The sequence below is a fragment of the Drosophila tropicalis genome, unplaced genomic scaffold (genome assembly GCF_018151085.1).
Source record: "Drosophila tropicalis isolate 14030-0801.00 unplaced genomic scaffold, ASM1815108v1 contig_845, whole genome shotgun sequence".
In the NCBI taxonomy this organism is placed as follows: Eukaryota; Metazoa; Arthropoda; class Insecta; order Diptera; family Drosophilidae; genus Drosophila; species Drosophila tropicalis.
This window is the reverse complement of record NW_027173338.1, coordinates 2,039,454-2,052,603: the sequence shown is the minus strand read 5'-3', so window position 1 is coordinate 2,052,603 and position 13,150 is coordinate 2,039,454.

Sequence of the window (13,150 nt, the reverse complement as noted above, 5' to 3'; positions counted from 1 at the left end):
TGATGATGAGTAATTTTCTGGTTTGGGTTAAAACAAATTGAAAATACATAAACATTTTGTGGTTTGCCACAATGTCTTAGAACAATTATTTATTTTGCATTAAAATTTCTATTAATATATATATTTCACTTTACTTTTACTTGTTATTAATAAGTTAATTGCTTTTTCTTTAACCTACATGCATACATATATTGGCTGATTAAGCAACTTCTTGAATCTGTTTTTGGATAATATTGTAATATTAAGTAATTTTCTCAAATGAAAATATATAATTTTTAAATTACATGTCTTCCTTATAAAGATTTTCAAATATTTAATTCTTTGTTCTTACAAAATCAGTATTTACTGTTCTTTAATATTATTTAGATCATTTCATTACAAAAAACCTCTTCTAATTTAAAAATAATTTTGAAGTTATTATTAACTATTTTAAGAAAAATCCATTTTGCAAGTTCTAACTTTGTTCACTGGGACCTACATACTTAACTCAGCCAAAAGAAATATTTAAAAAAATATATTTTTAACTTTTAAATTTTTCAATTTTAACTTTCAATTCGAGTCTAATCTTCAGACCAAGCGTTTATTTCATTTCGAAAAAAGGCATAAAATTGCCCATTTGTATGTCTCTTTTTCTCTCTCTTTTCTAGGGGAAATTTGGTGAGTTTGCGTTGAGCTGGGAAAACTCTCATAAATTACCTTTCACTGACATAGTCAGCAGTTATTATTTGTTTGTTTGTATGTGTGAATCCTTTTTTACCGGTTTGTTTATCTTATATACGGATCAGGAGCATGGATTTTGGGTGAGATTATTGTTTTTTGTTTTTGCCGGCAAAAATAAACTAACAAAAATGCTTCCAGCAACAAAACAAAAATTGGATTATTTGTATAAATATATATATATATTAAGCTGTCAATTCATAGTATGCGAATAAGCCCTTGGGGTATATTGGTCTGGGATAGCAGACTACAAATATTTACAAAAGCTTCTATTTGTCAAATAAATAGTCTGCCATGTTTATCTAAGCAAGTTTTTGAAAAAAGCTTAAATTTAGACGATTTAGGTAAATCGTTTTAAATCGTTGGGAGAGTAAGCAAATATTTCATTTAATCACTAGTTAAATTAGCACATAATTTATAATCAAAACAAGGCCATAACTTCTAGCATACAAATTAACACCATAATTCATAGACACGCAGATAGAACATCTAATTAAATGCCCGTTTTCAATTTTGTCATATGTCGAAAAGGAAAACATTAAATATATTTATGCCTTTTTAATTGGAATTCATTAATCAACGATTATGCACGAGCAATTGCCTAAAAAATTAATTTTAGGCAGTTTGATGAACCTAAAATAAAAGCGAAATATTTAAATTTAAATTCATAAATCAATATTCCAGAATAACTTTCTGCAATTAATGTATTAAGTTCTTTAATGACAATAATTCAAATGGTGTTTTTTTTTCTTTTTAATATCCAATGAGCCATAATTCAATTTGGGTGCCTCTGGCAACCTAATAACCCAGTTAAGAGCCAAACAGAGAGATAGAACATAAAACATAAATCAACATTCATTTGCAGAATGGTCAAAGCACTGATAATATCTATGTAGATGCTTACTTGGAAAAGCAAAAAAAAACTATACATAAAACAAATATACAACTCAAAGAGTCATCGCCACTATGTGGGCCACATATGGCTCATGGAGAAGAGGGAGGCGGGGTGCCAATTGTTGGGTGGAGGGGAGAAGCAGCCATAGAAATGGCCAGGCCGCAGAATGAAACCAGCTTGAAACACATACAAACCCCAACAAATGCGGCAAAAAAAAAAAAAAGATATTTAGTTTAGTTTAGAAAACTGCAGAATGCAAAATGCAACCAATGTGCCAATTTGCCACACTCTCGATGCCTCATACCCGCATCTGCTCATACCCGCGATACCGCCCCCGCCCCCGCTCACTCTTTCATCAGCCATCATTCGACCAATGGTAAAACAATTAAAAAATTCGTGTCAAAATACGAGCAAGAATTTTAAGTGCATTTCAAGGTTTTGGTTTGTACGCAATGTGGCACAACAATTACATAAGAAGAAAGAGAAAGAGATAGTTGGAGGGGGGAGAGATTGTAAGGGAGGGAAGACAAGCTCATTTAGTGTAAAATTCATTTTAAATTATACGCTCGACACTTTACAAATAAAAAGTCTGGATTTAATTAATTGCATTTCTCTTGCCGGCAAAATGTACTTAATTATAATTTGCATTTAAATTTGGCGCCACTTTTCGGTTCATTAATTTCGTCTGATCGTAAATATTATGGGTGACCTGTAACCACACCCCAAACAAAAAGCAGACATTAAATTCCCGAGGGCAAAGTAAAAATAAACAAACAAACAAAAAAAACGAGGGAGCAGAAAAACCATAACAAACCTAAAATAATATTACGTATACGCACTGGTGCTTCATAAATGTTTTCCAAAGCAAATTTTGTTACATTTGATTTTGCCAAAGGCCATTTGTTGGTGAACCAACAAAAAAAGAGGGGAAAGATTGCAGGAGAAGGCTGCTTTATTTCACTTTTTCTGAGTCACATCATAATGTTATTAATTAGCAATTGCTTTTAAATGATAACGACTTCTCTGTCTGCTTCTCTCCTTTTTTCTCAATCAATCTTTTCCTCGTGAACTGCAAGTTTATTGACATGCCTAGCACATGTCACTCACTCACACATGACACTTGACTTCAAATGTGTGCAGATTGGCAGACAAGCTTCTTTCCCATCATCATCCTTATCATCCACATCTGATGTTAAAGGCTTCAGCTATAAACAGACCATGCCAGAGAGGCTCAGACTAGACACGGCAAGAGCTATTCTTGCTACTCCTCAAGTGCATCTCAACCAATTCGATTGCTTTTTTATATTCATACCCTGTATGTTCAAGAGTCACATAAACTAAAAACGCGTGATTTGAAACGATCTGAAAATTAGAATTAATAGAAAACCTAATAAAGAACTAATGGGTCTCTTAATCAGAGAGCATGATTTGGGCGGATATCATTCTCAATATAGAGTATCGCAAAGTCGTTGTTCGAAATTGTTAACGCGTTCTTTTCTGTTTGCCTGGATTTGTTTTGTCAACAAATTGTGTGTCTGTGTACATATATATGTATGTATGTATGTGCTTGTGTTTCGATATACATATATTAAATCTAAACACTTGTCAATACATTTCAAGCTAGACAACTTATGGATGTCAAAGTGTTTTTGTAAATTGATTTGATTTAAATATGACAATTTTACCATTTCGCTTTAAATACTCATTAAATGTGTTATTCACACATGAAATCTTTAAACGTTTTGGAAATGAGCCATTAAAATGCAAAATAATCATTGAACGCCAATGAAATAAAGGCCATAAAATTATTCAAATGGCATTTTTTAATTACTAATATTTTGTATTTGTAGCAAAATTAGAGCTTTGCCTTCATACCCTGTATGTAAATGATGACTAACAGAGAGTAGGAACTTTTTGGGTATTCGTCAAAGTCCTGAAAGTCATAATTTGCCAGAGAAAGAGCCAAATTGTTAATGAAAAATATCCTTTTTTTCGTTTTGGTAGTAAAATATGAACTTTTATACTGGGTATCCGATGTCGATGCTAAGTTTGTTGCTTACTTTTTGCATTTACAAAAATCTATCTATTAAACATTGCAAAATCTAGTCTCATGTGTAAATGCAAAATAATATTTCTGATCACAAGTGGGTTAATGGTAATTTAAGAGGATTACAACTAAATATTAAATAAAGTTCAAAAATGTTAAAGTTTGTTATTACACTTTTATCATTGATGTTGTAATTTGCAAAAGTTTGTCATAAATTTTCAAGTTTATAACTCCTTAGCTTGATAACTTTTCACCTGTGAATGGATAACTTGCTGATTTATTATAGTCACGTAAGTCATACACACACATATGCACCTATACATATGTAAGTATGATGGGGACAAAGAAAGAAAAAACTGTTAACTTGCAGACAACTTTAATATTCATGACGAAATACCTATCAGACATCAGTAACTTTTACATTCGTCTGACATTCAGTCTTCTGTCAAAGTAAAAATGAAGTAAATCAAAAATTTATTTGAACAAATCCAAAAGATGCAAAGGTGTCGAGTTTGATAAAATCATTCGATACTTAATAGTCACAGACATATTTTGCCAATCAAAGAGTTGGTGTCTGACTAAAAATTTTATTGGTTTTAATTTTAGTGTTTTTTTTTCCCACCTGGATGTCGACTTAAAGATATGACGCGAAAGATATCATTTCTGTATTCCCAAGATACAAAATATCAGATAATAACTATCACATAACTATAAGACCCCTGAAAGCTATTCGAAACCATGGAACAAATGTTTGTCAAGGTCCCAAATTAATTTGTCCAGATTTCAATCAGTAACTTGGTAGTTAGCCCAAGCCATAACCAAGAATCCAGTTATTTTTGTTTAATTTCAAATTGAGCTTCTATTTTTTCACTTTTTCGCAATTGAATATTCCATTCATGTTCCAAAAGAAATGTAAAGTATTGTATTCCTAAAATTCGTTGATTAAATTTATAAGATGGGGCTTATTGAATAAAATATTTTGAAATTGCTTTTTGTTATCTATAACAAAGCCTACGATTAGTTCGTCTCTGACCTATTCAAAGAGTGTGTCGACTTTCACCAAGTATCATTTGAGATAAGAGTTGAAAGAACCCACTGCTATCTCAGTTACTTCAGTTCTACATATAAGTATAATGTTGCATTTTAGCATACATTAATAAACAAAGGAGAATGTAAATTGGCATAATTATGTTTATAATTATAATGACCCAAAAGTCATTATGAAATAGTTTGGCAGGAAACAGCAACAGAAGGGAAACCAAAATTTTTATGTAAATTAGTTACAACAATTGAGAACTAGGACAAACAGTTGGCCACACTCTGTTGGTCATTTATCATATAGAAGAGACGCCATAATGGCTTCTTTAGACTTGGGCACAAAATTTTAATAAGGTCAATTAAATGTTGGGTCACAATTCATACTAAATAAAACTTAAAATGTCCCAATCGACCATTTCTTTTTGACTGATTAGCAACAGGGCTCAGTTGTTTGTATATTTTTACACAACAATTTTGTGAAATTGCTGCCCTTTGGGGAAACAGACAGAAACTTTAATTAACATTTGAAATTTGAAAATTTGCTGTAAATATTTACAAGATTTTTCGTTAGCATTTAATTGCAATTATATTGCATACAAATAAACCGCAATATAATAATTTTCATCCGGGCTAAAGGCACTTTCAAGTGGTCCTTGGCCAAAACATGAATGTCGATGATGATGATGATGACGATGATGATGATATTAATGAATTATGTACTTGTCGCTTATTATGAATATTAATGAAATATTATTGATTTTGGTTAATCAATTTGCAATAGAATTCATTTGAAAGGTACTAATGTAATTATGCCAACTCTCTAAATGGGTATATTAGCATCGATGTCACTTATATCAGAACTTGTATAACTTCTTCGGCATTATAAGAAAGTAAACTTACTAGTCAGTGGTTTGGCTTGATATTATGGCAACTTAGGTTAGATATTAACATAAATTTCTCAGACAGTCAAATTTCAATTATGAGGAAAAGTTGATCAGAACGAAACATTTGGCAAATAGTTTCTAAACTACATTAGGCCAGAAAGAGATCTAGTTAACATTTAAAAACGTGCAGAGACCGGTAGAAGAAGAAAGAAAAAAAATGCCAAAACTCAAGCCACTTTCCTTATTTTAAATTCATGAACTTTTGTTTCGTTTCGGGGGTAAAAAGTTCCCATTTTCCCACTTTCTACGCCTCTGCTTATAGCTCGTATTAATTGCACATTAAAAGTACTTGAAACTATTCACATTTATCAGAAAAGTACTTAATGAAATTAAAAATCCTTTTTTTTTCTTCACAGGCTCGAAGAAAATTCTTCTAACATAAATCTTAAAAACTTGCGCATTTAAGTTGGCTCATTGTCAAAAATAAAATACAAACAGAGGGAGAGAGAAGAGGACAGAGAGATGGAAAAGTAGATAAGAACACTCCGATAGGGAGAGAGAGAGAGAGGGGAAAATGCAAATTTATATTACTCACACTCTTATATATTATTTGCCTTATTATGTCAACAACAGCAAAGACAACAACAATATTAGCATTGTTAGACCAGCAACAAGGCAAGGAAAGAGGCAAAATGTGGAGAGGTGAGGTAGGAGACCATGGCACTATTTTAATTTGGCACAGGCACCGGTTGCGGCATAGTGAACGGCAACAAACTCTAAGCTCCGACTGCTGCGTTTTTTCCGGCTCCAACTAGGCAGGCTAGTTAACCGCAATAATTTATGCCTTTGAGCCGTGTTTCAGTCAAAGTCTTTTGTGTGGGTTCCCTCTATCTATTTGTGTGTGTGTGTGTGTGTGTGTCTGGTTTTGTATGTGTATGTGAATGCACATAATTTTGCCTATTAAAGTAAAACACTAACAGCGTTTATCATTACAAGCATCACCATGCCAGAGCAACAATAACAGTAGCAGCCACGTTGCGCATCCTTTCGTCGACGCCATTTTGTTTAGTTTGTATATACATATGTGTGTGTGTGTGTGCGTGTGTATGTGTGTGTTTCCGCCAGTGAGTATGCCTCGCACTTCCTAATGCAAAAAAGCGACTTTTCAGCACAAATTTTTAGCAAAATTAAAATATTTATGTTGCCGACGTGCTTAATGCCTGCCGCTTCTCTGTCGACGTTCCCTGTCTTACTTTCTGTTTAGTTTTTAGAACGAGCATGTATCTGTATGTGGGGTGTTTATGTATATGTGTCTGTGTCAGTGTTTGTGTGCTGAATACGTGCGTGGCCAGGATGATTATAACGATGCTGAGCAATGGTCATACCCTAACAAAATAGAAAAACATAATTCTACTTTTTCCAACCACTCTGAAAATGTATTAGACAAATTTTTTTATTATATACAAATGTATATATGTATATTTCTGATCTGAATAATGTTTATTATTTTAGAAGAATGTCAAATTTCTATAAAATTCTTTAAAAATATTTACCGACTACCTGATTAGCGTTAATGTTTGGCCTCGTGATGGCTTATACTTATACTATATATTCTGTAAGATCGAAATCTAGTGAAACACTCTTTATAAATTCTAAAATCTGACGACTATATGTATCTATGCTAAATGATGAAGTAGTTTTTAGAAGACTGTAAGTCATATAATTTCTAATATAATGACTTATGCAAAATCGCAATAAGAGAAAAATCGAATCTTATTGAGTTTCATTTACGTCTTATTAGAAGATATCCTTTTATTTATATACTTGACTGAATTTATTTGAATGCTCCAACCGTTATTCTTTATAATTCTCATCTAATTTAAGCGATGAAGACATGATTTGAACAAACTTTTTGGTTCGTTAGGAACATCTCTTTTTATTTCAAAATCTGATTCGTAAATTAGACACCGAGTCGGCCAATATGCTAGTTGCTCTGTATTTTAAAAAGGTTATAAATTAGAGAGATCATTTTGGTCTTTATTAATATTTAAATATTATATTCCCTTTTTTTTGTTTTGAGGGTATCTAATATTCATCTTACTGTTGGATGATATCGAATTAACTTCCTGTTTTAATGTAGCTGCATTAACTTCCATCTCACTTTCGGCTGCTTGTCATCCCTGCTAACCATGGCACGTTATCTCCCCAAAGACAACAACGTCATGCAATGTTGCCACTTAATGTTCGCGCTTTAGCAATATGAGTTGCAACAACATGGTCCATCCGCACAACTGCCCTCCCGCACCCACCCCACCCAAGTCCGCCCTTCACTTGACAACAAGTATTTTCGCATATTAAAAACAATATATTTTCCAACATATTTTGACATCCGGTCCTTGTCCTCGTGTCCATCCCAATTGTTATGTATGAACAGAAGCGAACATTTATAAATTTTTTTTCAAGCTTGCTATCAAAAATTTTGTTGCTACTGCAAATTAATTATATTCAACTTAAGTTTTTATGCAGTGTTTTTGCTTTTTATGAGCAAATTAAATGAATTTTTAAAGTGTCATTAGTCTGGGAGAGAGGGGGCGGAGCATAAAATAGCATGGAGGAGTTGTCTACTAGAAAAATAAAACAAAAGTAAAGCAAAAAAAAAGCGCACAGAGAAAGGGAACACAAAAGTAAATTAAGCCCAATTCCTCAGGCGTTACTTGGGTCTTCCTTCATACTTTTTCTCAGTATTTTTTATTTCCTAGTTGGTTTTTTTTTTTCTTCTTCTTTTCTTTCCTTTTCTCTGCTCTTTTCTTTTACATTCATTTCTCCCATTTGCCGTCTGTTTCTTGTTAAAAACGTTCAAATTTATGGCTATTTTGGGACTTGCCGCAGCCTGCGGCTAAAATGTTTTTAGATTTTTCTTGTTTTGCCTTTTTGCGGATGGATTTTTCCCCCTTTTTTTCCTTTTTCCCATGGTTTGTGTGGTTTTTCAGTTTTTAAAGTTGAAACAATTCCTATTTGCCCTTTTAATTGTCACCTCGAAACCTTGTTAATGGTGGAAGGTGGACCCATAAAATTTATAAAATTTGAGCTAATCATAATTAATATTATAGAATTCAGTTAAAGAACATGTGTTTATCAGGAATTCTCTAAGAAAAGATCCCTAAAACTTAGAAATCTATGAACTTTTAAAAGAACATTTGATAAAGTTTTTTTATCTATGTAAATGCAAGTACTTACATTCCCTCTTCATAAATATAATCATTCGATGTAACAAACTCTCTTTACATTTAACTCTTTGCCAATTTCTCACTTGACTGCATTTGATTCCATATCATTTCTCATGCGGCATGCCACATGCAACTCGAACACATGGTCAATGGGAGTAAAATGAATTCAATTCCATAACAAATGAACTGCAAAACAGATGTCCATCTCTCAGTTTCGAATGGGGCAAAAGGAGCCAATGAAAATGATGAAGAAAAACGGAAATTAAGTAGAAAAACAAGCAAATAGGAATTCTAAAAAAAAAAAAAAATGGGAAAAGGAACCTAAAGCAAAAACAATAAAACGGAAATTGTTGAAATATGCATCGAATGCATTTGGTTTCGTTGAACTATTTCAGTTTTTTTTTTTTTTTTTTGTATCCTTTTGCAACTTAAATTTAAACAACTAAAAGCTTGTCTCTTCTAAGCACACACACACACACACACAAACAACAAACAAACACAAATTCGACAAAACGAAAATGCCATCTCTACCCGCCCCCCGAACAAAAAAATTCCCTTACCAAACCCATTTATATGTCTGACGGAGAAGAGTGTTTGTGTCGGTGAGACTGCGGCCGCATTTCACACAAATATTGACACATGTACCAGGCTGGAACTGGAGCTGGAGCATGACCAGGATAGAGAACGAGACGGAGGCTGGGCTGGGCTGAGCCGGGCGATGGCCATTAGATGATTTATAGGTCAGAAATGGCAGAAAATCGAACCAAGCTCCAAACAAAAGCGAAAACGAAATCGAAATCCAGCACAAACATCTGCATCACATCGCAACCCGAACCAGACCACATCGTCATCGTCATCGTTTATCCTCCAGCCTCGATCCCCCGCTTGTCGAGCTCTCATTCGTTGTGTATCGTCGAAAAATTGAAATGGGCACTTCATGGACATGGCTCGACCTCGATCCATGGGCTCCGTCTGTTGTAATTAACTTAAATTCCACTAATCAAAAATACTCTTGGATATATTTGTTGCACTGACATGACAGCAAAAACAAGTTTTGGGTTTCAACCGGATGCATTGTTATGCACATTCCCCCACAAACTCTTTCTTTGTCTCTCTCTATTGTTGTTGATTAATATTGCATTCGAACAATAGAAATTGATTCGGGTCACGAGTGGAGCCCAAACACTGACCAACAGTAGGAGAGAACAATTGGATGTTAGAGGTGGCAAGAGAGAAATATTTCAAATGGCGATATGAAAAGACCCAAAAACAAAAAACAAAGAACAAAGCTTATGCCTTGAGGCAAATGTCATTGTATTATTGAATTTGGTTTTTGAATGGCGAAAAGTATTAACAGCCTTTGGGGTAAATGTTACTCAATGATTGAGAGTAAAAGATTCAAGGACCACCATTTACATTTCATCTAATTATAAGTTTACAAGAAAATCCTTTTGAATAATAAGACGAAACCTGTGAGAATAACCTCAACATTAAATCCTCTTTATGTATATAAAAAGGTTATAAGGATTCTAATATTAATGTTAAATACAGAATACAATTTCCAACACCAACAAAACTATCTCAAGAATTTATAGGGGAAGAAAAGGAAGAACTAATTTGCATTTTTTTGATATTTAACACTATAAGTTTATATCGAACAAATTATTGGATTGGTTTGGTTTTCCAAAATCTGACCAGATGATTGATCCCTTCTATATTGTAATCATTTGCGCACTCATTTCATTTCAAACTGGGTGAAGATTATCAACACTAAATTTATACAATATTTAGCAAAATAGGCCATCGATTTCATCGATTTTTGAATTTAAAACTGGAACATTGTAATAATTTTAGTGACATTCTGGCCTGATTAGTATGCAATTCCGTTGATAATATCATACTATAATTATAATTAGTTTTGCATAATACGACGTATTCCAGCTCAATGTTAAATTATTTCCCAATTGCATTATTTTACCCTTCCCCTCCCGCTATATACGGCTCTAGCATTTACCCGGTTCAACAATATTCAATTACAAACATTGCCAAATGTTCTAAACATTTTGAGTGTCTGGTTGAAATTAATTTGTTTGTGTAATAGGGCAAACTAACACTGCAGCTATCTCTATCTAACAAATATACACTCACACTCACACTCACACACACACACACCTGCCTGACTTGGTAGGTGTTCAAACAAATTGCGTACGTGTAGACACATGCACACACACACAGGGACAAGTAGTAGTAGGGTCCACTTGGTCCTTTGGTAATTGTAATGCGAACAAATAAACGAGCAACTGAAACACGAATATTCATACAACTATGTATGAAGGACATGTCCAAATACATGCATGTAAACACACACACACAAACACGTGCAGCTGAAGTGAAAAGCAAATGGCAACAGGACAAATGCTTAATTTGGGTGGCAAATTGTCCTGTAGAAACTCCCATTTCAAAAGCAGCAACAATTTGCTTTTTTTTTTTTTAATTTCATCTTTTTGTTGTTGCTATTGGTGAGAAAACAAGTTGTGTAACAAATTTGAATTTATATCCTGCCAACACCTGCGCATTATCCTGCTAGTTAACATGCTACTCCCCAAACATCAATCGAATAAAGTTTTTCGTTTTTTTTGCAAAATTAAATTGAATTAAAACAAATATTGTGGGTAAGAAAAGTTTAATGCGAAATAGTTTTAATTAAAATACAAAATTTCATTAGAAATGTCGATGATACTTAACATTTTTATAAATTTTTATTAGCTATACTTTTGTTAAAATGTAATGCAGACTCATTCTACTCGTCATATTTTACAGGCTTCAAATGAAAATCACTCTTGAAACGATATGTAATTAAAAAAAAAAAAAAGGAAAAACCCTTTGAATGACGAACAACACTTTGGTTATCCTTTAGCCTCTATTGGCTGGATTGATAAGTGAAAAATTCGACATGAAGCTCAAGTTGATCTAAATATTTTTATCTTTTTGGTTTTTGTTATATTTTTTCTGCTTTAAAAGAACATGAGATAACGAGAAATCGGTAAAAGGTGCTGAAAATTATTAAGTTTCATGAAAACGGACAAAAGTTTTCCACTCTCTCTCTCTCTCTTACTTACTTTGTACTTAGTTGAATTTCTATAGTTCATTTCGAGTCAAATGAGAAATATGTGCAAAAAAAATGTTGTGTATATGCTGTGTATATATTTCATTTTATTTATTTGCCAGCGGAAGTTTTGAAGCGGCAGTCAGTGTACATACATATACAGGATATTAAAAGGACACGTAGTCATGCATGTAAAGTGCCCACGGCATTGGCGCCTCCTCTAGGCCACATATGGAAGCTGTCGACATGGTAAACGCTTTTCTTTTTTTCTTTTTTGGTGTTTTTTTTTTTCGTTTTTTGTGACATTCTTTTTTTTTTACTGAGTTATGACTGCAAAGAGGGCAATGACTTCCGAAAAAAAACACATTGAAATAAAAGCAAAAGTAGAAAACCTTTTGGACAAACGGATTTCCGTGGCAGTTTTCCAGCTGCTGTCTCTCTCTCTCACTTTCCTCTTGTGTGACTGCTAAGTGGGAATTTTAATTAAAACTCTTAATGAATTTTTAAATGTTTGTCAAAAACCGGGAAAACTTACTTGTACCTAGACATTCCTCAAGTGAGAACTTAAAGAGCAAACAAAAAAAAAAAAAAAAAGAATATAAAACCAAAATCGGCAAACTTTGCTGGTTCAGCAGAAGAAGAATAAAAGAAGAATTTGCCTTCTCTCTTTGTTCACATTTGGCTGCTCGTTTTTTCATTATACCACTTGGAGCCTGTTTTTTTCATTGCTTAAGTTATGACCACAAAAGGCAGAAAGAGGAGCCAAAAAGTCATGACGTGACCGCCACACAATGCTGTGGTCAACACGATGACCATTTTGGTTGATGATGATCTTTTGGCCCCGTGCCTGGTCTTGTTTTTGGTTCCTGCCTCGACTAATGGGAATTTCAACTATTTTAAGCTTTCGTTTTTTTTTTTCCTCTTTACTTAACGCGAAATTATTTTCTCATTAATAAAATTGGATTGCGGTTCTTTTTAGTTTTTCACTTTGGTAATATTCGTTGAGTGAATGATATAATACGTTTAACTATTATCCTGTTGCAGCTGCATTTTGTAAAAAGTAAATAGTTTTTAGTATTTAAAACTTTTCAATCCATGATTCTTTTGGAACAATTTTCTTTTTATACCATACACCCATAGGGTGAAATGGTATATTAAAGTCGCCAAAATGTATGTAACAGGCAGAAGGAAGCTTCTCCGACCCTATAAAGTATATATATTCTTGATCAGGATCAA